The sequence below is a fragment of the Delphinapterus leucas genome, chromosome 2 (assembly GCF_059928025.1).
Source record: "Delphinapterus leucas isolate spDelLeu-1000000601 "Yukka" chromosome 2, BTC_Dleu_Yukka2, whole genome shotgun sequence".
In the NCBI taxonomy this organism is placed as follows: domain Eukaryota; kingdom Metazoa; phylum Chordata; class Mammalia; order Artiodactyla; family Monodontidae; genus Delphinapterus; species Delphinapterus leucas.
In genome coordinates, this window is record NC_143130.1 from 74,510,192 (window position 1) to 74,536,277 (window position 26,086).

Genomic DNA, 26,086 nt, shown 5'->3' on the forward strand with positions numbered 1-26,086 from the left:
GGAGAGCAGTTCTGGTATTGTTAAAAGAGGGCACAACGTCCTCTCTAAAGACTTGCTCCACACAGGTCTCAGACAGCTCTTTCTCCAAGCAGCTGAGCCTGCTTTGTGCATTTGAACTGCGAGTCACAGTGTAAGGCTTTCAGATTCCTGCAAACCGCCCAGCTGAGGATGCCCAGGTTACCTTCAGACTGCAAGGACCCTAGGCAGGAGAGTGCCCTTCTCCTCTGTAGGACATTTATTCTACAGTAAACAAAGAATAAAGGGCTCCTTTCTGAAAGTTAGGCTCAGGCCCGAGAACTTAAGCTGCCAGTGTGTCTAGAATTAACTAATCGTTGCCGTGTTTGTAAGCAAGCAGTGGGCCAAGCAAGCAGTGATGGTCAGTCCTTAGTGAAAGAGGAATGCTTGTCTTAAATGGAGAGACAGGGACATCAAGTGTGCAAAGAGGTTTCGAGATAAGCAGCTTGAAATCGGCTTAGCTCATGTATTGCAATGAATGGGAAATTTGGTCATCAGCTGGAGTGGGGATGGGGGTCAAGCTCTAGGGTCCACTGGCAAGCGCAGGGATGTTAATAATGACCTGTTTGGGACTGAGTGACGAGGGATGTGCAAGAGACATTGTTATGGGGAGCAGGAGGGTGGAACTGGCCTCACTGGCACAGGAGGGGTGGTGACAGACAGGGAAGTTGATTACTACAGAGGAAGCAGAATCCAGAGAAAGATCTGCCTTGGATTTGCTAGTTAGGCTTTGGATGTTTGTTAGCCCGAGAGGCAGAGAAAAGTCCCGGAGCTAATCAACCAGCTACCTCCAGGCCGAGGTCTCCTTGGCTCTAGCATTGCATGGCTCCACTGCTACTAACATCCCTTACGTACTTATTATGGGCAAGGCACGTTGCTAAGTGGGTGGGTAATTAGAAGCATAGGCTGTGGTCTGTAGATGGGAATTACTTAAAGCTCACAATTCCAAGCAGAATATAATAGGTAATAATAGCAGATAACAAGTAAACGATTCAGTGCTCTGATGGTTCAGAGGAGGACGAGAGGACTAGGGCTAGATGGTCAAGGAAGGCTTCCTGGAGGAAGAGGGTTTTCAACCGGACCTTGGAGGATGGGGAGGATTCAGTACGATGGGAAGGAAGTGCTATTGGCCAAGTTGATGATGGTATCACATGAATGGAGGCAAGAAAGAGCAAGGCGGCATTTGAGGGAAAACATGTAGAGAAGTCGTTACAGGGGAGGGATGGACTCTAAGGTCAGAAAGATAGGTTGGGTCATGTATTAAAAGACTGCAGCAGGTCTGTAAGTAAGGATGTTGGCCCATCTCCCATCTCCAAGCTATGTTCTTAAATGAAAAAAGCCAGGTATAGTGTGTATATGTGGCACCATGTGTGTACACTGTAACTTTGTGTTTGCACAGAATTTTTCTAGAAGGATTCAGGAGAAACTGAAACAGTAATGGCCCCTGGAAAGGAGTACTGAGGGACTAGGGGTCAGCTCTGGGAGGGAAGAGTTACTTTTCACTGTCCGTAAAGTTTGAATGTTTACCCTGTGCTTGCCTTACCAAAAAATGCAAAACGAAACAAAATACTAAAAAAAATTTTTTCAACAATATTTAGCTAATGCTTTAAATTATCCCAAAATACAGAGAGAAAAACATGAGACACCAGCAGCCCTTTTTTTTCCCCAAAAAACACTAACATTGTGCAACAGGAAGGCATTGTTGCTGTTCTAAAGGCCTATATTAGACTTTCTACTAATGGCACCAACCACAGGGTTACTGTGAGGATCGAATGGTGAGATCCATGTGAAATGGGCTGGCATAGTATTGATACTTGTTCTACAGCAAGCACCCAATAAAAGTAGACTATGACTATTATTATCAAGATACATTATTTTCTTGGAATAGATTTTTACTTCTCTCAAAAATAATAATAGTTTTGTGTCTACACGTTTTCTTAATATGAGAAGGCAATTTGACGCCTGTGTATCTCATCATTATTTTTTGGAGTTGAATGTTATTTCCCTCACTACCACAAATAAAAGCTTCATGTATGTCCATCTTTTGGTAACATGTTGTTAAAGCTATAATGATTGCATTGTGTCAACAGTATTCTATTATATTGAGAGTGTTGTATGGACTTCTCTAAGGTGAATATATTTCATTAATAAATATTGTTCTAAATTAAAAAAAAGAATCAGGGGTAGCATGGAGGGGGAGGCCAGGCTCTTCCCACTTTGTCCCATGGATGGAGGGGCGGGGCAGGGGGTAATTTGCATTTTGAGGAGAGTAGGGGATGGTAGGTGGTGGAAGAGGAAGGATGGGAGGGAGGCCGGAAGGTGTTTGGCCTTTGAAGAAACCCGATTCTGTGTCTTAACGTCCAGTTTACAGTGGCGGCAGTAAGAGGGAAGGGTAGGGCAAGAGACCTGACAAAGGAGGAATCGGTGCAGTCTGGGGATCAGGGCCCCTTGGGCAGGTTCAGTGTGTGGGAGGAGACAGGAGCAGTGTAGGCACGGAACGAAGGTGGGGCTCAAGTTCTGGACCTTATTCCATATGGTCTGGAGGAAGCATGTGAGCCCTCGGGGTCTTGCTTTCTCCCCCTCTGTGACCTGGGGAAGGGGTTATCCAGATCAGTGTTCCTCAAGCTATGGCTTGGGCTCACCTGCATCAGAATCACCTGGAATGCCTTCCAGATATACAGATTTCTGAGCCGCAGCCTGGATCTGGGGGAGGGGGGGAACCTGAAAAACCTGTCTATTTCAGGTGATTCTTAGGCACTCTGTTAGAGAACCTCTGACCAGATGGTTCCCAAGACCTTTCTAGCCTGAGTCAGAGGTAACTTGCCCCACACCTCTTCTACTGGCTTCCCAGGTGGAGTGGAGACACAAGTCACGTCTCCCCAGGGCTCCCTGCGTCTGCGGGACAGCGCCCCTGGGCAGGGCAAGGAAGTTACGGAGAACAGAGAGACACGGTGTCAAGAAGGTGTAGGAGGAAAATCTTACTGCCACTTAGGCATGACATGGTGCTCCCCAAGGGAGGGCCTTTCTGTCCAGCCGTACCGACCAATCCAGAAGCACTTCTTCCTGACCATTAGCGCTGGCCAGCCCTCTGCCCCTCCTGCGCACAGTTAGAGCAGCTCTTTGCTGAGGAAGCAGAGGGCAGAGTCTAAAGATGCATGGCATGCATGTGGGCGAGCACAGAGGCAAACCTGGTTTTTTATTAGTGAAATGAGCACACGTGATGTGGAGTCAGGTCAGTGGGGGCCAGTGAAGGAGGCAAACAGGTTCAGGCTGGCAGCTGGCACTTGTGCTTGGAGTCACACAAGTAAACAGAGAGCCTGGCATAGGTGCCGGGGGTAGCGGGGGAGGGAAGAATGGTTTCCAAACAATACAGGCTGCATCGAATGGGGCAAGTCCAACCCAAGGCCACATGCTGGTTTTCCCAGGGCGCAGACTTCAGCTACTTTTCACATAGATGCCGCTGAGTCATCCTACTCTGTGGGCCTCTCGCTTCCAGGAACACATGATAGGACTTCTAGAAGCACTCAGAAAGAGAACTCGAGCCCCATCCCCTCTCCACACTGAGTCACCAGGCTAACCTCCCGGATGGCCCCCTGCAGACAGGAGGACCGTCTGGCAGCCAGGATGGAGCCAGCCCTGCCCCTGAGTGCTCCTCCCGGGTGGCTGGAGCAGCAGCTGGGTACGCGTTGGCATGTGCTGGGTCAGAGCCCTACCCCCTGCAATCAGCCCCAATTCAATCCTGCTGACCCACCAACTCTGAAATGGAGGGCAACTGCAAGTCAGGCTGACACGTGAGAGAAGGCTGAACTCCAGTCTGCTCAAGTGCATCTATGCTGTTAGAAGGCAGGGTAGCGGTTGCCCTTGGGGTGCGGAGGTGACTGGAAGGAGGGCATATTGGTCACGTTTCGTCCCTTGACACGGGTGCTGTGTTCAGTTTGTGAAAATCCATCAAGCTGTTCACTTACGATACGTGCACTTTTCTGTATGTATATTATATTCAATAAAAGAGTTAAGAAATTCCAGCTGGCTGGGAGAGTCATCCTTACCCCAACAGATTTTTCAGCCCTCCCACAAGAAACAACCAAAAAACCCTCAGCGTGTTCAAAATAACAGAGCAACCAAAAGGAGTGACTGTACTGAAGCTAACGACCCAAGAACGCATCACGTGAGCAGAGAACGGACATGGGGCTCCATCCCAGAGGATGCCAGACACTGCTCTGGTGCTCCTCCAATGTGAGCTAGTTCAGAAACAGACAAATACCACTGTTCATCATTTGGGAGAAATAAGACAAACCGTCATGGGAGATGAGATGTAAGGGGAAGAGGAAGCCAACCCCCCCTCCTGGCAGGTGAACGAGTCCCACTTCTCCCCAAGTCAGGGTCTCGCAAGGCATCCACCCCTCCATCCCAGATCGGGGATGCTGGAAAGATGGCAGCTTAGCCTGGTGGTGCCGGGCACCGGGCTCACAGGCCCTCCTGCCCAGCTTCTCGGTCCCGGGCTCTGTCAGGACTCCCTGTGACCAGGCACTGCCACCTCATTCCTTAACTGCTCTCCTTTCTCCCAGACAACAGACGCTCTGTCTTAAAGAATTTCCTTTGGGAATTAGGAAGGGATCCTCCACCATTGGAGTGAACCTCATTGGTTCTCCAGGCTCCCACCTCCACCCCCTTCTGTCCAGAATCTGCTGGAATATTAAGTTACTATAAACAAACTATCTCTGGGGTTCGGGACATCCTTCCCAAGCTAGAACAAGACATGGAACACATGCAAGGAAGCTAGGAAGCTTTACTTTTGTAGTAGGCAAAGGCACCGTGTGACCTTCACGCTCAAAGGCAGTATAAAAAACAGATTAAATTAGAGCTAAAGGGAGAACTTAAGACAGCAGTTAGGGAGCATGTGCAATTAATAGGCTGATTTTATTACGGAGAACTGGCGTCTTTACCAAAGGTAGAGGCCTGGACAACTCACAATACCCCAGTGACTTCTCCCCCGTTCCCACTGCCATCCTGAGGATGAAGGACAAGAGGCACAAAGGACTCTTATGGGAAAGAGGGAGAGAGAACAAAAAAGGCCAAAACATGTTTTTCATACCGGGGAACTGAATCCCTAACCCCTATGTCTTGGGGATTTCCCTTGAGGCTTAGCAATCCAACCCGCTGTGATTTATTAAATCTGTGCTATGGTTCCAGTTACTTCTAATTGAAGTTGTGACATCCAGGGTCTGCCTGGATGTGGTGTGGTCTACCCACTCGTCATTATTTCTCATCTTTCCTGAGTTGCAGAATTGAGGTTTGTGTGTTCTGGAGGATCTTGGCCTGTAGCTGCCCAAATGCCTGCATTTTCATATTCACAGCTGGCCTTACCAGCTGGGTGAAAAACTGGGGAAGCTAGCATTTGTTCCTAAAGACGGGTGTAGTGTCATGGGGGGCGAGGAACGGGTGAGACAGAAAACCAGGAGGAAGAAGTGGAGAGTGTACAAAGCCCAGAACCAGGCAGACCTCCTGGAAATAGCAGCTAGGCCACTTTCTGGATAAGTGGTCTTAGGAAAGTAACAACCTCTCTGGAGCTCGGTTTTCTCAACTACAGAATGGGAGCAGTAATAGCATCTACCTCAGTGGCACCTGGATGGGCAGCACCAACATCGCCTGGGGCTTGGGATGCCCTTCCCAAACACTCAGAACTACAAGCGAAACTCATGGGAGGAGCCTGGGAGGAAAAACCCAAACCCTTCACCTCCCGTTCTTTTAGCAGCAAGAAAAGCACCATATATGACTCTGTTAGAAACGCAAATTCTCGGGCCCTGCCCAGATTTACCTCCAAATCAAAAACTCTGGGGCTGGGCCCAGCAGTCTGTTTTAACAAGCCCATCAGGTGATTCTGATACACACTCAAGTTTGAGAAACTCTGCTTTGCTTCAGAGTCATGGCGAGGATTAAATAATACACAGAAGCAGGCTCGCAGTGCCTGGCGAACAGTGAGCACGTGTAGCTAATCGTCTTCTTTCCCTTCACTTTACAGAGTTATGGTGGAATTCTATTAGCTAATAGATGGGGAAATGCCTGGTAAACTCCACAATACCAAACAAATCTGAGTTTTGTTAGAAAGGATCTACTTCTTCGTGCTTTTCTGAACTGCCTGAGTTTTTAACAGTGAGGAGGTATTCTTTTTATATTCTGAACAAACAAAAGGAGTTTCCCTTGTGAGAAAAAAAGTGACTGAGCAAAAAACCCCAAGGGCGCCAAGACCTTGTCCCACGGGCGTCACAGGCCAGAAAGTTCTTCCCAGCCTTGTCCTTCAGACCAAGAGTCGAGCAGGAGCTCATCACCCGGGCACTTTCCTGGCATCTAGGCACCAGATATCTGGTTCCATAGCCGTGGTCACCTCAGCCACGCAGCTGAAGTCACTGGAGCATGCCCTGCCTCCCTGCCCAGCCCACGGGGGCAGGGTGCTACTCCCCGCTGAGCCTCTGGGCTGAGCCTTGATTTAGGGTTCAGGAGTGGAGCTGGGAAGAAATCTGGGGCTGGGCTACTAGGGCTCTGAGCTACGTAAGTCCAGCCCCGTGCAGGGACTGTCACCCACCTGGGGCAGAGACAAGCCTTGGAACTGTGGGCTGAGAGTTGGCTGGCGAGAGCTGGGAGCGGGTCCTGCCAGGGGCTCCGTCAAGCCTCTGGCTGTGCTCAAACTTGCCCTCTCTGCTTCATGCTGGTCTCAAGCCCCAGCCATTCAGAAGCCAGTTAAAGCCCTTGGCAGCCCATCCCCAGCAGGGGGAGAGAGAGGGAGCCCGTGGGGTAAACCAGCTTAGAAGAAAGATTGAAAGCAAAAAGGCTGAATTCAGAGCAGGTGTGTGATGGCGCCCCGGGCAGAGGCTAGAAGGTCTCCTTTTCAATGGAGAATGGACCAGAGATTGTCTCAGCAGGCTCCACGTCTCCTTGAAGGGAGCAGGGGCCCTCTCTCCTGGTCTGTTACTGTCTTCCTCTGCAGGGGCGGCCACAGGGGTGAAGGGTGCAGGCACGACGGCGGAGCCCAAGAGCACAGCCAGACTCTTCCCAGGGTCACACCGCATGGCCAAGAAAGAGAGCCAGGGAGTGTTCTAATTTCATACTTTTACATGTAGCTGTCCAGTTTTCCCAGCACCACTTATTGAAGAGGCTGTCTTTTCTCCACTGTATATTCTTGCCTCCTACCAAACGTAAAACAGATAGCTAGTGGGAAGCAGTCGCATAGCACAGGGAGATCAACTCGGTGCTTTGTGACCACCTAGAGGGGTGGGATAGGGAGGGTGGGAGGGAGGGAGACGCAAGAGGGAAGAGATATGGGAACATATGTATATGTATAACTGATTCACTTTGTTATAAAGCAGAAACTAACACACCACTGTAAAGCAATTATACTCCAATAAAGATGTTAAAAAAAAAAAAAAGAGAGCCAGGACCTGCTGTGGACAAAGACGTATTTCATTGATTCTCAGATGCAATTTTATTTTAGCATCTCTGTAAGTGGGATATATCTTATAATCCATGGCATCTAGAAGCAATGAAATATGGTAGCTGTTCCACAAATACTCACCAAGAAACACCCTGTTCGATGCTAAGAGCACAGAGAAAGGAGCTGAAATGATTTAACTGATCAACAATTAAATAGTGAAACAGTAGGGGCAAGAAAATGTAAAAATAATGGCTAGTATGCATGCTGTCCAACACAGCATATAGGAATGATGGGGAATCATATTAGATTTTGAACTGTAACTTCTTTCAATTTTCAGTCAAGCCACAGTTCACTTACACTTTTTAGTGGTGTTGGACCAGTATGACAAGTATTTGTAAACAAAATAAATTAGGTGGTTTTTTTTTTTTTTTTTTTTTTTGGCTGAGCCACATGGCTTGTGGGATCTTAGTTCCCTGACCAGGAATTGAACTGGGCCACGGCAGTGAGAGCACCGAGGCCTAACCACTGGACCGCCAGGGAATTCCCATAGATGGGCTCTTTTTCTTCTTCTTTTTTTTTTAACTCACAAAAGTATTCCTTTAAGGAACAAGCTTTCCAATGACCTGGCAAGCATTTAATTTTTGCCAACCAGGAAGGAACAAATACGAGTGTGAACAAATACCACCTCCTCATGTCCATAAAGGTTGACTCAGAACTGACGTAACTGTCCTATGTGACAGTTTTGTCATTGTTAGAGATTTCAGTAATTAAGAGGGGAAGCAGAAGCTTAGGTTATTTCCCTTATCAAAACTATGTTCCTTGGAGCCACAATATTATGATGGTTTCCGTGCTCTTGTACACCGGATGTCTTAAGCTGAGTGCAGATTAGGGGATCCTTTCTAATTACAGGAAGGTACTTCTTTCCTTCAACACTGTGATCTGACCTGTGACAAATCTGTACTATACACTGTGTAAATGGCTAACAAGTCAATTGCAAACCAACTGAATGTACAAATCTTAGTGCTGGTGCTGAAATCTCTTCAGAATAGTCATCATGATCTCAAAGTTTGTTTCAAAATTTGCAAGCATCAAGTGTCAATCAAAACAGAAGATGAAACAGTAATGAATGTTGAATTCTCATGCTTTAGGTGGACTTCCTTATTAGAGTTTTTGGTTCTCTGCTATTTTTACCGTACTGTTTCATTTAAATTTCCTACATGCTAACTTCATTTGTGCGATTGAAATAAAATTGCAGTATATAAAAAAAAAAAAGAACTGGCATGACTCTAAATAAAATGGCTCATTTAGCTCATGTTAACTTTTTAAATGAGTTTGTAATCATTAACTTGTGACTAGATCAGCTGTATGACTTCTGGGTGAATAGGAGACCCGTGTAGATCTCGTAAGGATGCCCGTGCTTAGCTTCAGGGCAGATGGTCATGCTGCCCCCACCTTTTGGGACAGTTGGCTCAGAAAGGGCTCCTTGGTTATGATGAGGGTGAGATTTGCTTATAGCAGGGAATGGTGACGCTGGCAAATGGCGCCTGGTGCTTTTGTAGGGAGGCCCCTCCTTGGTACTCCATCTTCTGGGAACTGCACGAGAAGTGGAGAAAGGAGAAAAGGTGACTGTGAAGGTTGTGGAACAAAGAGGTTTGGTAGCAGGTCTGAGGCAGTCATGCAAATGACTGTTTCCCCTTTTGGCTTTGGCCACCAGGAAGCCCAGAGGCAAACTGGTGATTCTAACTTGAGTGACTGTCTATTCTCCTATGACCTGCAAATCTAAACGTTCTTCATTGATAGCGCCCTTCTAGTTTATAGGTATTTTTCATGATCCTGAGCCAAAATGTTATACAAGTAAATTTCTGGAATTATTACCTAGAAGGAACCTGAGAGTAATGGTACCCTACACATGCATCACTCTTTTCTTCTGCCCTCCTCCATGGATACCATTGTTTAAAAGGTTTAACAAATTATTAATGAAATAGTTAGTTCTCCCATTTGTTATTAATCAAAGACAGATCTGAAAACCAATCAAAGTTTTTAGTTGGCCCAAGATAAGGATTCACATTTATTCCATAAACATTTATAGAGTAAATACAAAGTGCCAAGTATTAGGCTAGGTGCTGAGGAAATGATGAATAAGGCATGAATAAGACTGAGAATCTGGGAGGAGACAGTGAATTAGGCCTTACAAAGCAGAGAGATGAAGCACAGAAAAGAGTGCCCTCACTTGGGAAAGGATTAGAGAAGGCTTCCTGGAGGAGGTGATGTCTAAGCTGAGACCTGGAGGACATGTAAGAGCTAGCCAGGCAAAGGGCAGGGGTTGAAAGAGCCTTTGGGGTTAAGGGACAGACTGTGCAATGATCACCTAGGTTGGCAGGTTCTGGGCACTACCAGGGACCTCAGTGAGGAGCGCAGGGGCTGGGGAGATGGACCAGGGCCAGAGTGAGGGGCCCGTGAGCTGGCTGAGGAGTTGGGACCTCATTCTGGAGACAGCAGGGGGACAGCTGGAGCGTTCTAGGTGGAAAGCTGAGATAAGCCTTTTAGAAGGATCATTGTGGCTACAAAGTAAAGAGTGAATTGACTGTGAAACATGGAAGGAAGGAGGCCAGATGCAGGAGAGGGGGATAGGGGTCTGAACCACGGGAGGGGCAATGGGGGTCCTGACCTGTTGATATAACTCAGCCAGAAACGTAAGACATCTAATGTTGCAACTGGCAGGAGCAGCCTGATTGTAGATGAGAGCCCATCTCTGTTGGGCTTCATAAAGTATTCAAATCAGCATCCAGGCTGCCACTGCTGCCTAGGTGGGACCCTAGTGGGGAGCACTGACGTGGCCAAGCCCCACACTCATTTACAGATGAGGCGAGGAAAGCTCAGAGCTGTCAAGTGGCCCAAGCATGAGAAGCTGAGCCAAGACTGGAATTTGTGTCTCCTGATTTCCGTCTCGTGTATTTTCCCAGTCATTTGGTGGATGCTCATTTTATGCCAGGCATCGTGTACCCTACACGACACATCACAACACGGCGCAAGAGCCACTGAGGAAATGCAGTGATTTTTTTGAAAAAGTAAATAATATAGATTTGTCAGAAACAAATTATGCCAAGTTAACTTGCTTTTCTTCCCTACATCAGAGTAAAAGGCTTAGTGGTTAAAGAAAACACAACAGACTTAATACCTGTTGACAAAATAAACATTTGATATGGTTCCTTGTGACACACTCAAGGGAAATGTAGATCAAAGACCAGTGTGGTTGCTAGGGAAAAAAATCAATACAGTCAAGTCATCGTTACTGTAGGCAGCACACGGCTGGGAGAGATGTCAGAGGTCCTACAGGGACAGTAATGAATCAACACCGTTTTCGGATTCTTGGGAGTAGGGTGGACAGCTGAAGGAGTGTGGTGGTTGGAATCAGAAAGATGAGAGTTGGAAGGAAGAACTGGGAATAGACGACACACGTAAGTGAAGAAAAAAAGCAGATCAAAGAGAGCGGGTGGACCTGGGGGTGGGGAGAGGGGCAGGAAGTAGCTCCTGGTGAGGAACACGGTGCGAGCGCAGCAAGACAGGAGCCCCAGCAGAGACTGAATGAGGAGAGCTGCCTGCCCCGTGCTCGGTCCTGGTGATTCAGGAAAGAGGTGTATGCACGCATTTACACATGCACACATATGTGTGCTCGCATGCATCCACGTTCACGTGTATCTACATTCTTAGATGTGTCCACACCCCCGACACTCACACCTCCATCTCCTACACCATGAACTTGGAGTGAGCCTCTCTGCCGGTTTCTGAGCTACGGGAATGTGTGTTGACCTCTCACTGCTTGGAGTGGTGCTTGGGTGAGAACTTACAGCCACCCCTCAGTGCTTCCTTTTGGCAGTTTCCCAAGAGCCTCCCAGCTCTTGAGGAACCTTTTGGTGTAATGCTTAAACGTCTCTATCAGCAAGGATGGAGCAGGGAGTGCCCCAGTGCTGAGAAAAACTGAGCATGGGAGGTCTGCAGGGAAGACTGGGTGTGCAAAGATGTCTGGTCAGAAACCTTGTTACGCCGTGGGGAAAAAAATGGAGAACTGCAGGACTTTAATACTCTTCCTTCACTTAATTGCCTTGAGAAGCATAGGTACCTCTGGGGTTAATAACCAAGTGCTCGCTCTCCAGCTAAGGCTAATGTGCTAAATGATCACTGGAGAATGTTTTCCTCCCTGGTGGTTTTTGAGCACAAGCCTGCTGCAAGCAAGGCAGTATTCGAGGGGTACGGGATTGAGCAGGAGCCCTTTCTAGCCCCAAGGGGGGTTATCTAGAAGGAGAACATATGCACACCATGTGGGGAGTGACAGCCTCCCCTAAGGGGCTGCTCGGGCAGAGGCAGAGAGCCCAGTCCAGGAGAGGTGCTGAGGAAACATTTGTTGAGTGAACGAGGAAAGAATGGTTTGTTTCTCTGTTTACTTTTGGCTCTGGGAGTGAGGGAAGGCACCAGGGAGAAGGTGGCACTTGATCTGGGATGGCAGGATTTCAGAGGTGAAACCAGTCCGAAACGAAATGCCACATCACCATGCATATCTCATTAGAAGTAAAAGGAGCCAGGCAGGGAGCCCTAGATTTGTTTTCCGGAGAGGTGAAAAGGAGAACTTGCTCTAAAAGGTTGGAAAACAGCCCCTAAGGGCGGGGGGGGGGGGCGGCGGAAAGGAGGAATTGAGACAATTCCATTCAGAAGGGCCAGGGAACCAGCATGTCTTGTAAGTCCATCACAAATAGACACTACGCTACCATGTTTATTCCTCCCAACAGCCCTGGGATCCTGCCGGGTGGGTACTGCCACTTTCATTTTGTAAGCAAGGCTCAGGGAATCTAAGAGATATGTTCAAGGTCACACAGCCAGTAGGTGGTGGAGCTGTGATTGGCAGCTTGGCCAATGGCTCCAAAGCCCTTGACCTTCCCACTGCACTTCACACCCCTCTGGAAGGGAGACAGAAGTAGCCTGGATGGGGACTTCCTTGGTGGCGCAGTGGTTAAGAACCCACCTGCCAGTGCAGGGGACACGCGTTCGATCCCTGGTCCGCGAAGATCCCACAGGCCGCGGAGCAACTAAGCCCGTGCGCCACAGCTACTGAGCCTGCGCTGTAGAGCCCACGTGCCAAAACTCCTGAGCCTGTGTGCCACAACTACTGAAGCCTGTGTGCCTAGAGCCCGTGCTCCACAACAAGAGAAGCCACCGCAATGAGAAGCCCGCGCACCGCAATGAAGAGTAGACCCCGCTCTCCACAACTAGAGAAAGCCCGCGTGCAGCAACGAAGACGCAACACAGCCAAAAATAAATAAATTAATTAAAAAAAAAAGTAGCCTGGATGAACTGGATGAAGGCTTTCAGGTGTGAGAAGAACCATCAAACAGCAAGTTTTCCCCCTAAAAGGGAAAACTGAGGGAGCAGCTTTAAATAACACCAAAAGCGCTATAGGTTAGATATCAGAAAGGACTTCCTCTTTGTGAAAGCTGGTAAGTGAAGGACGGGCTCAACAGCAGGCCAATGTTTAGAGACTAGCCAGCCTCCCTTAGGTCAGGTTCCCCCGTGGGTAGCTGCAGAAAGCTCACGTCTTTTACCAGATCCCCTCTTTCTGTTATTTCCAGACCCCCCAGGAATGTTTACAAGGTCACAAATCTCTCCATTGCTGCTTCTCCCCTCTATCTCTGGACCATCGCCAGGGCTTGTCTGCTGGTCCCCTCTCACCACCTCATAACTGCTGCTGCCGCCCAGGCTCTGGACCCTCCAAAGGCTGCCGCTGGGGAGAACGTGAGGGTCAGGGTCAGCGGCAGCCTGGCTGCTTACTGGCGCTGTGACTTTGGGCATATTACTCAACCTCTGCCTCAGTCACCTCATCTGCTAAATGAGAACATAGTGCCTCCGTCGTAGGGTTGTTATGCAGATTAATTAATACCTGTTAAGCATATAGAATGGGGGTTGGTAAACTATGGCCCATGGGCCAAATCCAGTCCACCACCTGTTTTTGTGAATAAAATCTTCTTGGAACACGGCTACACTCACCTGTTTACATATTCTCTATGGCTGCCTTTTTTTTTTTTTTTAACAAAAGCAGAGTTGGGTAGTAGTGACAGAGATCATACAGCTCACAAAGCCTAAAATATTTGCTATCTGGCCTTTTGTAGAAAATGTTAGCCAACCTTTGATATAGAATGATGCCTGGCACGTAGTAAGTGCTCATTAAATGGTAGCTTTAAGAAAAACAACAACTCACTAGGCTTTGGAGTTTAACAAAATTTGACTGAGGTCCCAGGGTGATGCAGGCAACTACAGCCTAAGAGGAAAGTCAGATGTCTCTGTCATCAGTACTCCCCGAAGGCAATGATTGTCCCTGTCCCTGGGAGTTTCCTACCATCAGGTCGTAGGCGCCAGTCTTGCTCTCCTGGCCTGGAGCCCTGACTGTGTTTCCCCTCCCCTGAGGTTAGGCCTCCATTCCTCTTTCCTGCCCCAGGATGACTGACAGCAAGAGCACCTCATTCTTTCTAGAAGAACATCCTCTGCAATGCGTGATCTGCTCTTTCCTTCTGCGTGGCCCAGCCGAGACAATCACAATAGTCCAGGGCTTCTCAGCCTCTGCACTGTTGACATTTGGGGCAGGATAATTCTTTGTCTGGGGGCTGTCCGGTGCCCTGTGCAATGTTTAGCAGCATCCCTGGCCAGCCATCTACCCACTGAATGTCAGCAGCATTCCCCCTTATGACACCAAAAATGTCTCCACAGACGTTGCCAAACATCCCGAGGGGACAAAAATCACTCCTGAGAACCACTGGCTTAGTCTGAAATAACATCACAGGTGAGGCAACAACCTTCCAGTCCAGAACAGCTAAATCCATTATTTTAGAAAGGCAGTGCTCTTTGCAAGGGCACAGACCAGTTAAAGATGCACCCTATTTGGATCACTGGATCACTAGACAGAACGCTTGGCACCTCAGCCTGAAACGCCAGCACTTGGACTGTTACAGCTGGGGCTGAGCTTTCACAGAAACGCTGGGTAGTTACCTGCCTCAAGTCTGGGTCACTAAGAGGGCTTATCCAAGTGCTCTGTCCTGCAACAGGGGGAGTGGGACAAAGTTCTGGTCCCTCCCCCAGAATGCAGAAAATGCTTATGGACCTCCCCAGCTGCCCTGCCCCTTCCCACATGAAGATTTTCCATCCTCATCCATTTTTTACATTCTACTCCCCCTCAAGTGACAGGAAGAAACTGCTAGCAGCTTTAAAATAACAGTCTATTCACTGATCCACTTATTCTTTTGACCAATCCTTAATGATTCCCTTTGTGGGCTGGTCACTGGGGATCAGAGACAAGCAGGACACAGCCCCTGCCTTCCATGCACTGAGGGTTGAGCGGCAAGCAGGCGTGTAAACAGGTAATGACAACGGAGCAGATTAAGTCTTGTGATAATGTACACTGACCCTGGGGACACAAAGGTGGGGCAGAATTCCTACATTTGGGGGTGACGGTGGCTGTCAGGCTTCCCTGAGGAGCTGATTCTTGAAAGATAAAGGAGTTAGCAGGGCAAGGAGAGTGCGTGCATGTTTACGTGCATGGTGGTGTGCGTTTTAGGGATGAAAATGGCATTCCGCTGCAGGCAGCAGAGCTCCGAAACCAGACGAGAGTGTGGGGTGCGATCAGAGAATCAGGATGGCAGCAGCTCAGTGTCTGAGAAGTGGTAGGGAAAAGATTCTCCCTGCGTCTGTGAGCAGAGGCTCCGACAGCTTTCGTTCCAGACTATCTTTTCAAAGATGTTTATGTAGCAAGTCATCTTGTATAGATAAGGCAGTGTCTCCTTCCAGGGCAGAGAGCAGATCTGTTTGCTGTCCAGTAAAATTAGGTCTCTCTTGGAGGCAAAGGTTGGGCAAGTTTGCTAACCACCCCCCTTTACGTGCTGGGGTTTCCTAAGCTGAGAGGGATGCTCCTTATGCAGAGCAGCTTGCAAGTGGAGGCGTTACAAGGCCCTGGTTACATCACCCTATGGAGCTGGGGCTTGAGAAACAGCTGCAAATGTGACTCTGCTACCCCTGTGAGTATTAAACTGTCCTTCGTCTCTGACTCAGCAGTCTCGTGTCTTTACCAGCATCCGTGAAACTGTGGCAGGCTAACTTGTTAGTCGGGGTGAAGTCTTAAAAGACTCTCACCCCCACTTTGTGACACACGGTAGTAGGGGAAACAAAGCCTAGAGAGGGGCGTGGGATCATGACGGGCTTGTGGGCTGCACTCCAGACCTTGGGATTAAGCCTGAAGGCTTGAGGAGCCACTGAAGAACTTTCAGCAGAGAAATGTCTGGATCTGGATCTAGCGTAGGGAGTGGAGGGCTGGAGAAACAAGGCCAGTGAGGCCTACAGGTTCGGAGCTATGCATCTGAACAGGGCTATGCCAGTAGGCGCAGATGAAGGCCAAGTTTAAAAGAAACTTAATTTGGTCCTTGATAGCTTTTTTTCCTGAACTGGGAGTCAATCCGGATAATTCACTAAATTTATTTGTGGCATCTCTTTAGACCTTTCCTGCCCTTGACATTTCTGAAGCATACAGACTAGATATCACATAGCATGTCCTTCCATTTGGGTTTGTCTGAGGGCTTCTCATGAGATTCAGGTTGTCCATTTTGGCACAAAGAGTACAGTATATACAGAAGTATATACTGTTATTATATATTATATATGTATACACACATATCTCTATACACACATATATTCACAATGGAATATTACTCAGCCATAAAAAAGAATGAAATAATGCCATTTGCAGCAACATGGATGGACCTAGAGATTATCATACTAAATGAAGTAAGTCAGACAGAAAGACATGTATCATATGATATCACTTATATGTGGAATCTTCAAAAAAATGATACAAATGAACTTATTTACAAAATAGAAATGGACTCAGAGACATAGAAAACAAACTTATGGTTACCAAAGGGGAAAGAGGGGGAGGGAGGGATAAATTAGGAATTTGGGATTAACAGAAACACACTACTGTATATAAAATAAACAACAAAGTCCTACTGTATAAAACAGGGAACTCTACTCAATATCTTGTAATAACCTATAATGGGAAAGAATCTGAAAAAGAATAGATATGTATATACACACGTATACATATATGCACACACGTATACATATACACACACGTATACATACACCCACCCACACATATACACATACACAGCCACATATACGTATACACACACACGTCTACACGTCTATGTACACACACACGTCTCCGTACACACCCACGTGTACATATACACACACACGTCTATGTATACACACACACGTCTATGTATACACACACGTATACATATATACACACACGTATACATATACACACACACACATATATAACTGAATCATTCTGCTGTACACCTGACTCTAACACAACACTGTAAATCAACTATACTTCAATTTTTAAAAAAAGATTAAAGAAAAAATATTGTCCTAAAAAAAAGACTCCTAAAAGTAAAATTGTTACATCTCTGTGCCTAAAAATGGGGCCAAAGGAAAGGAAGGAGTGGAGTGTGATTCCCAGCCTTTGGGGGTTGGGCGGTTCTATCAGCTGAGATAGAGAACCTCAAAGGAGGTGGAGGAGGTTTTGGAAGGACGAGGGTGACAGAGGAAAGGATGGTAGGTTTGGTTATTTTTCAAATTATTTGTTTGCTCATCTGCCTCCCCCTCCAGTCACGTCTGATTTCAGGAACCCATGGAGCGTCCAATGGGGGTGGCCAGTAGGCAATGGGTCTGGAGCTCAGGAGGAAACCCCGACAGGGCAGAGGTGGTGCTGAAGCCATGGGAGGGGATAAGGTCACCCCAGGGGAGTGTAAGTGAGTAAGAGAAGAGCCAAAAGGACAAAACCACAGGGAGAGCTGACATTAAGGGCAGGTAGCTACAGAGAGCTGAGAAGGGGCAGGAGAAACGGGAAGATAACTCAGACAAAGCAGTATCCCCCAGAAACCCAGAGAGGACAGGTTCAGAAATGGGGTGGGGTAGAGGGGGAGGCACCAGGGCCAAGGGCTGCAAGACAAATGAGGGCTGAAGAGTCTATTTGAATCCAGTGGGATGTGGGCCTGGAAGCAGTGAGATCTGAGCAGGAAGTGGAGATGCAGAAGTGACCGGACGATGTTTGGTTGCAAAGAGGGGATGAGGAATCAGAGTAGGAGGGAAGGGGAGGTTCTCGTCCTAGTAAACAGATATCGAAGTCCACAACTAAATAGCTTGTTCAGGGCCGCATCCAGGTCCTGGCCCCTGACCTGCTGTCTAGCCATCCAGTCTCGGGTCCTCACTCACAGCCTCACACGTTTCACAAAGGTGAGTGCTGAGAAGGTGGATGGGGGAGCAAGGGAGAGAAGAGCAGCTTTTTGGCAGCAGAGGCTCTCTCTCTCTCTCTCTCTCTCTCTCTCTGCCAGGGAAGGAGCGGGTCACTAATCACATTATTTGCTCTCCCATCAGTTTCCTTTTGCTGCCAGGCAACATTGCTTCATTACCTTGCATGGAACACGCCTTTATTATCATGATTATTTGAAGTTTTCTCTCTTCATTCAGAAGCTTATTACAAATAATAGCCTCATTGGCCCCCAGACCCTCGTCTCCAGGAAACCAGGCTGTATTATCTCCAGCTTCCTTTCGTGCCAGCTCTGTTCACAGTTTACCTTCTAAAACTCAGACAAGAGGAACGTGAATGCTTTATTTCAGTCAACAGCTATTTTATAGCAGAGAATAGCAAGTTAACTGCAGTCAAATATTTAAACTACAGCAGAAAGCAACCCTATGAAATGAGAAACACGTGTGATACATCCATACAATGGGATACTCTTCAGTCATAAAAAAGGAATGAAGTACTGATACATGCTACATCATGGATGAACCTTGAAAACATTATGTGTGAAAGAAGCCAGACACAAATTGTATGATTCCATTTATCAGAAATATCCAGAAGAGACAAACCTATAGAGACAGCAGGTAGATTAGTGGTTGCCAAGGGCTGCGGGGAGGAGGGGAAATGACTGCTTAGTGAGTGTGGCGTTTCCTTTGGGATGATGCAAATGTCCTGGAACTAAACAGTGGTGACAGTTGTACAACACTGTGAATATACTAAATGTAATTAATGGTAAATTTATGTTATATATATTCTGCCACAATAAAAAATTAATTGCTTTGGAAAAAAGAAACCCTACCTTGACACCAGAGAGCAAAAAGCCCTGGCTCCAGCCCCAACGGTGTCGATGTAATGAAGGCTTTCTATCAGCTCTTCTTAACTTCGGCCGCACATCAGAATCACCTGAGCAGCTTCTTAAAGCCTCCTGTCTCTGGACACCACCCAAGACCCATTAAACCTGATCTCTGGGGCGGGGGCCAGGGGCAAACTTAGAAGCTCTAGGAAGCTCCAATGTGCAGTTAGGGTTGAGAAATGCTGAGCTAGACCAGTGGTCCTCAGAGTGTGGTCCCCAGACCAGCAGTACCAGCATCACCTGGGAATTTGGTTAGAAAGGCACATTCTGGGACTGCACCCCAAACCTTCTCAATTAGAAACCCTGAGAGTGTTTTAACAATCATTTGTGTTTTAACAAGTCCTCCAGGGGATCCTGATACACACCAAAGTCTGACACACCAACTGCTCTGAGTCTAGACCAAGTAAGATACAGAGAGCTTTCCTCAACCAGTGAGTGTTTACTGAGCGTCTACTGTAAGTTTGCTTCTGTGATAGATGTGAAAATACAGAAAGTCACCTCAGGTCTCCTCAGACATCTAGTTGGTTAGATTCCTGGAAAAGAAGTTGTATGTTAAAATGAACTGAGCTTTTTTATGGCTGAACAGTATTCCACTGTAGGTGTATACCACATTTTATTTATCCCTTCATGTCTTGATGGGCACATGAGTTATTTCCACCTTTCGGCTATTACGAATAATTCTGCTACGAACATTGGTGTACACGTATCTGTTTGAGTCTCTGCTTTCAATTCCTTTGAGTATATGCCTCAAAATTCTACTCTAGGGGTAGACTTGTCAGGTCATACGACAATGCTATGTTTAACTCTTTAAGGAATCACCAAAGTGTTTTCCACAGCGGCTGCACCACCAGGCATGTTCGTTTGGGGTGATGGAAAGAGTTCTGGAAAGGGCTAGTGATGATGTTTGCACAACAGTGTGACTGTAATTAACACCACCGAATGCACTTTAAAATGGTTAAAAATGGTAAATTTTATGCTATGTATATTTTACCACACACACACACACACACACACACAACATTAAAGACATGAAATGAGCCACGAAAACAGATTTAGAAAAGGAAGTTATGTTCCTAATGGTCAACACTGAAGAAAAATGACCTCAAACACCATAATTATGTTTCCATAATTACACATATAACAGTGCATTAAAAAGATGGTGTCTGCAGTTCGTACTACTCAGAGGCGGCCTTTGCCTGAGCATGGAGAAAGAATATTTTTAATATTCTTTTTTTAGGAGGGTAGGGCAGGATGTCGGGTTCTTCTGGGGACTTCGTGTGTTTACATCGACCAAAATTCCTTTGTGAACAAGTCAAAGAAGATCAAAGAGAATAACATGTACTGAGCACTGACAGGTGATGGGCCTGGCTTGGTTTCCCTACTGGGGTTAGGCCGTTACCACCTTAGCAACTTGTCTAGCTTATTAGTGGCCTGTTGTTGTTCAGGAACCCTTTGCTGAGCACGCCGACGGACGTGCAGGCTCAGGGGGAGGAGTCAGGGAGACAGGAATGAATGGGACGAGCTGAGAGCCCAGTGTGGTGCTTCCCAACCGTCAGCGTCAGCGAGCGCTGAGCCACCCACTGGGCTCGTTCAGTGACAGATGCCGGGCACCACCCCCAGAGTGTCTGTGTCTGGGGGTGGGGGGGAGGCCCAAGAATCTGCATTTCTAACAGGCTCCTAGGTGATGATGGTGGTGGTGATGCTTGTCCAGGGACCATGCTTTGAGAACCACTGGCCTACTGGGTAGAAAAGTATAAAATGTTATTTTGATAAGTGTAGGTGCCTCTAGGAAAGAGAAGTGTAAAGGGCTCCACAGGAGCATCGAGGGTGGGGAAACACTTGGTCCTGCCTTTTGGGGGGTGAGAGGGGCAGGGAGAGGGTGTTTCTGGGAGCTGGGATGCAGCTTGGTGTGTCTCAGCATTGCTGCAATAAAAAGGGGAGGGGAGAGCAGGCTCAGAGGAGTCCGAAGAGGTGGGCAGAGCTTCGCCACAATGAACGCTCTCTAAGGCAACAGGACCTAAGAGGGTGCCAGAGATGCAGGAGCAAAAGCAAACAGTCGTCACCATTTATCTTTGGCATCCTGGAAACCTCACCCTCCTCCCTATAAAAGCCTTCCCTCCAGAAAGGACCTGACAAATGCCTGGAAGCCAAAGGGTAAATGACCACAAAGCCTTTTCTTCTAGCTACACCCATACCTCCCCCCTCTCCTCTCCACCCCAGCAACACTGGAAGGGGATTACTGGAGGGGGAGGGGCCCTCTACATATGGCAAGATGGAGGGGAAGGACTTCGCAAGGTTTAGCAGAGAGCTGAGCTGGCGGCCCCAGTCCTGCAGCTCACCTCTTCTCGCTCCCCAGCCTGCACTACAGGCCCCACTGCCATGGCTAAAGCAGAAAGGATGCCAAAGAGTGGCTTGGGAGGAATTTACCCTTTCCCAGTCTCCTCCCTCTCAAGCTGACCCAAACAAAAATTGAAATAATAAAGAGAAAAGTTCGATATAAAGTATGGCTTAACAGCATCTTTAGAAAACATTCCTATTTTTCTTGATCTGTAACAGTAAAAACCAAGGAAGCAGAATGGGCCTGCTATGGCAGTCCAGCTTTAAGCTTTGTAAATAGTAAGTAACGCTGACTCTCCAGCCCTTGCTCTGCCCTGTCTCTGATTCACTTGTAATATTAACAAAGAAAAGGCTTCAACGCCAGTTTGGTTCCTTGACCCCTGTTTGTTTATAATAAAACCATAAGACATCACCTGTCAATCATCAACCCACCCCTCTGCTAGCCTCCTCTCCTTCTGGGCAGGATCTCGGGCTTTACGGCCATGCCTCTCCACTTGACTGTCAGGGAAACAGGCAGAGTCAGCACAACGTGGCCCTGGGCTCAGGGGGCAAGAATCCAGCCAAGGCAGGTGCTGTGGGAACCCCACACTACTGATCAGCTGAACCCACTGGACTTTTACGGGAAGCCCTGTGTCTTTCAATCAACTTCAGAAGTGAACTGCAGGAGCTGTCAAATACATATAAAACATATTTCAACAGTGTGACTTCTGCATCCTAACAACATCCTCAGAATGTGTGGCATTGAGATGGATTTAGAGAGGACACAGAGGCTGCCTTCCCTTCTGAATGGGGTCCTGTGGCTTAGCTGTGTTCTCTATGGCTCCAGCCACAGGACCGCGAAGGATGGGTGACCCCCAGAGAGAGCTGGGTCCCAGCCCCCTGAAAGGAGGACCTTTCTAACAGACGGAGTAGTGTACCTGAGCGGGTGCTGAATGACTCCCACTCAGCCTTGTCGTAGGGCAGCACCCAGCCTGGCCAGGGGGAAGCCAGATGAACCCTAGGTTCATTCTGAGTCTTTACGTCACATACACATAAAATATACAAGCTCTCTGTTGCAGCAGGGTCTCTGAGTGCTCTGTGCACTCCCTTTGGAATGCCATTCCCCAGGTTTGACTCGTGGTGGGCTCAGTCCCATCCTTTAAGTCTCAACTTTAATGGTGCCTCCTCTGAGAAGCCTGCCTGCACCACCTGGTCCATAGTGGTCCCTCCATTTTTCTCCATCATAGCCCTTGCTTATTTCCTTCATAGCATTGACTGCAGACTGGAATTATTTTACTTATGTATTGGTTTTCTTATCTGTAATTTATTATCAGGCTTTTCCACTGGAATGTAAGTTCCATGAGGACAGAGACCAGATCTGTTGTGTTCTCCATTGTATCTTCAATACTAAATACAGTGCCTGGCCCACAGAAGGCACATATGATGAAGAAATGAACGAATGAACTTCAAAACTAAATAGCACTCCAAGGAGGGTATTTAGCAATTTTCTCTTTTATTCAACATTTGAATATTCATTTTTAAATTGCAAATATAATCTATTTAATTGTGTATTCAAATTTGATACACAATCTGTGATCATTTTCATATAAATATACATGCCCAGACTGGGGGCATTTTTATTAGAGTCAGATCCCCTTACAAAACAAACCTTGGGGACTGACCAAAAGCTTTTATTATACGAAAATTTTGACTGTTGGTTAAAAAAAAGGTGTGTCAACATCTAGAATGTGTAAAACCTTGCCACTGTAGTTTTATCCATTGGGGCAAGTTTTGATCTGACTGCGTTTCGGTAGCCAGTTTAAAGAGACAGGCCCTGGGGATGGTGGCCCAGGATGGGCTGCCCAGGCGTTCACATAGACACTGAGGGCTCTACCCCAAGAGTGTGGCTACCACAAATGTCAGGGGCACCAGGTAGGTCTGAGGGACAGACTTAGGCCCAAAAAGGTAAACGTCATAATAAGATAATAATGAATACTGTTTTTTTGTCCAGACTTGTCGGATATAGTCACTAGTCTAATTTCACTACAATTTTTGTTATTCTTAAGCACATAGGATGCAGTCAGTGAGAAAGAGTAATCACTGAGAAACAGCAATCAAACTGTACCAGTAATTACATAGTTCTGATCTTCTAAGGAGCCCTATATGCTTTTATTATTGCAATACATGCTGTAACGTATATGTTATAAATGTATAAATATAAGAAATTACTCAACCCATAAAGTGTTTTACTTACCCCATACCATGTCTGCAAACAGATTATAAAATAATAAAATTATCCTTCATTTACTTGCATGAATTGTTATTTGCCCAAGGCAGTAGTGAATCTCTACATACGTATGTACAGAGCAAATACACCCATGTTGGAGAAAAATAAAAGGAGGACCTATAGATTAAAAGAAACTCAAGGGACATATTAACCAGTCATGATACATGGACCTTATTTGGACCCTGATCCAAACAAACTATTTCATAAATATATGAGACTATAGCACAGGGAAGTACATTCAATATCTTATAATAACCTACAATGGAAAAGAATATGAAAAAGGGTGTGTGTGTATATATATATATATACATATATATATATATATATATATATATATATAACTGAATCACTTTGCTATATACCTGACACGTTGTAAATCAACTATACTTCAATTAAAAAATAGGAAAAAAAACCAAAAAAGATTTATGAGACAACTGGGAAAATTTGAATTTGCACTGGATATTTGATGACATTAAGAAACCATTGGGGGCTTCCCTGATGGCACAGTGGTTGAGAATCTGCCTGCTAATGTGGGGGACACGGGTTCGAGCCCTGGTCTGGGAAGATCCCACATGCCACGGAGCAACTAGGCCCGTGGGCCACAACTACTGAGCCTGCGCGTCTGGAGCCTGTGCTCCGCAACAAGAGAGGCCGCAACAGTGAGAGGCCCGCGCACCGCGATGAAGAGGGGCCCCCGCTCCCCGCAACTAGAGAAAGCCCTCGCACAGAAACAAAGACCCAATACAGCAAAAATAAATAAAATAAATTAATAAACTCCTACCCCCAACAACAACAACAAAAAGAAACCACTGGGAGACACAAGAGGGAGGAGATATAGGGATTTATGTATATGTATAGTTGATTCACTCTGTTATAAAGCAGAAACTAACACACCATTGTAAAGAAATTATACTCCAATAAAGATTTTTTTAAAAATTAAAAAAAAATCATTGTTAACAGTTTTTAGATGTGAAGATGATATTGTGGTTATTTTTTACAGAGTTCTTACCTATAGTTATATATAAGCATCCATAGATTTTCTTCAAAGGAATCCAGCGGAGGGGGAATGGATAGGGCGGGGGGTATGGATGAAACTAGATTAGTCATGGAGAGATGGGTACACAGGGCAATGCTACTGTGCTCTTTACTGTTGTACCTGCTTTGAAATTGTATTAAATTTTAAAACAAGACATAAGGTATAGTAAGAAAATAGCCAAATATAGGTTCACTTTAAAAATCACATTGACTCTTTTAGGCTCATGGGTGTACTTGGGCTGCATGCATCTCAGAATGTGAGAAACTGAGACTGTCTGTCATCCCACGGCCCATCCTCTTCTCTGATCATCTCTGCAGGCCTGCTAAGTTCTAGGATTTCTGACTGGGTTTTTACTCTATGGGCTTCCTTTCCAGGAAGGTTTCAGTGTTCCGGTCTGATACATTCAGCAAACACTTACTGAGTGCCTCCTTCAGCCCACAGGTAATTTCTACCTCTGCTGGCTGGGTCCACCCCTCCCCCACTGTCTTCTAAGGGCCACACTCCATGAATCAGCCCCTCCTTCTCCCGGAACCATCCTTCCTTCTCTATTCCCCTTTCCTTCTACGTGGAAGCGTGCTCAAGTCTCTTCATTAAAAAAAAAAAAAAAATGCTTCTTGTCACCCTCATCTTCCTATAAACACCACACACACACCCCCCCACACACCCTTCTCCCATCCCTTTATGGCTAGATTTCTGAAATGAGCTTAAGAAGCCCTCCAAATCAATTCGTTAAGTGTCTAGGAAATGCCACTATACGCTCGGACACGGGGGAGGGATGTGACAGAGTTCTAGGCTTCCAAAGGTCTTCAAAACTTACAGACAGAGTTCTAGTCTGGAACGGGTTTAGAGTAACAGTCACAGGTGAGATGGCTAAATGACAATTCAAGGCACTGTACCACTGTAGGAAGCCGGGTAATCTGGCCTAGGAGTTCAAGGCAGGAAGAAAGTGCTGGAGTAGCTTGCTCAGGACTTGAGCTGGATTTTGGAGATGGACAAGATTTGGAAAGGTAGAGAGGAAAAAAGGCAGCATTGTAAGCAGATTTTTAGCCTAAGAACATTTGTGAAGGTTGGTCTGAGGATGGGGAGCTGGCCTGACCATGGGGGCGAACTGCGGTGGGTATGGCTGCGGTTCTGCTTTGTTTTATTGGGGGCGGGGGCAGGGCAGGGCAGGGCGTGCTATAGAGAAAGGGAGTGGAAGGATGGGTGGTACCATGGGAGCAGGGCTACACCTGGTTCTGGCTGCAACAGCAAAGGCTGGGGCGGGGACCCTGCGTGGAGCCTCTACAGTGTGACCTGGTAAGGGCCTAACCGGGGGGGTGGTGGTGGTGATGGTGGAATCTTGGGACCCCATGACCCACCCTGAGGGCAAAGGATGGGCTGAGCCAGCCTGGCTCTGAGATTTTGAGCCTTGGAAGAGCGGGGCCACTTGTCCTCTGACAAGGCTTAGTGCCATCAAATTGAGATCTAGGCCATAACACATCAACCAGCTTCACTATGTGGACCTTCTCCAAATCCTGAATTTTACAAACAACCATTAAAAAGATATGAAAACAACAAGGTCCTACTGTAAAGCACAGGGAACTATATTCAATATCCTACGATAAACCATAACAGAAAAGAATACGAAAAAGAATGTATAGATATGTGCGTAACTGAATCACCTTGCTGTACAGCAGAAATTAATCCAACATTGTAAATCAACTATACTTCAATAAAAGAAATGTTTTTTTAACTCTGAAATTCCTATT

General features: G+C 46.7%; 1 protein-coding gene across 4 annotated transcripts in view; it reads left to right on the top strand.

Annotated features, from left to right (window-relative positions):
• CA12 (carbonic anhydrase 12) overlaps window positions 1-26,086 on the top strand; it is a 70,685-nt gene that overhangs the window by 8,192 nt on the left and 36,407 nt on the right. The gene's annotated exons all lie outside the window — the stretch shown is intronic.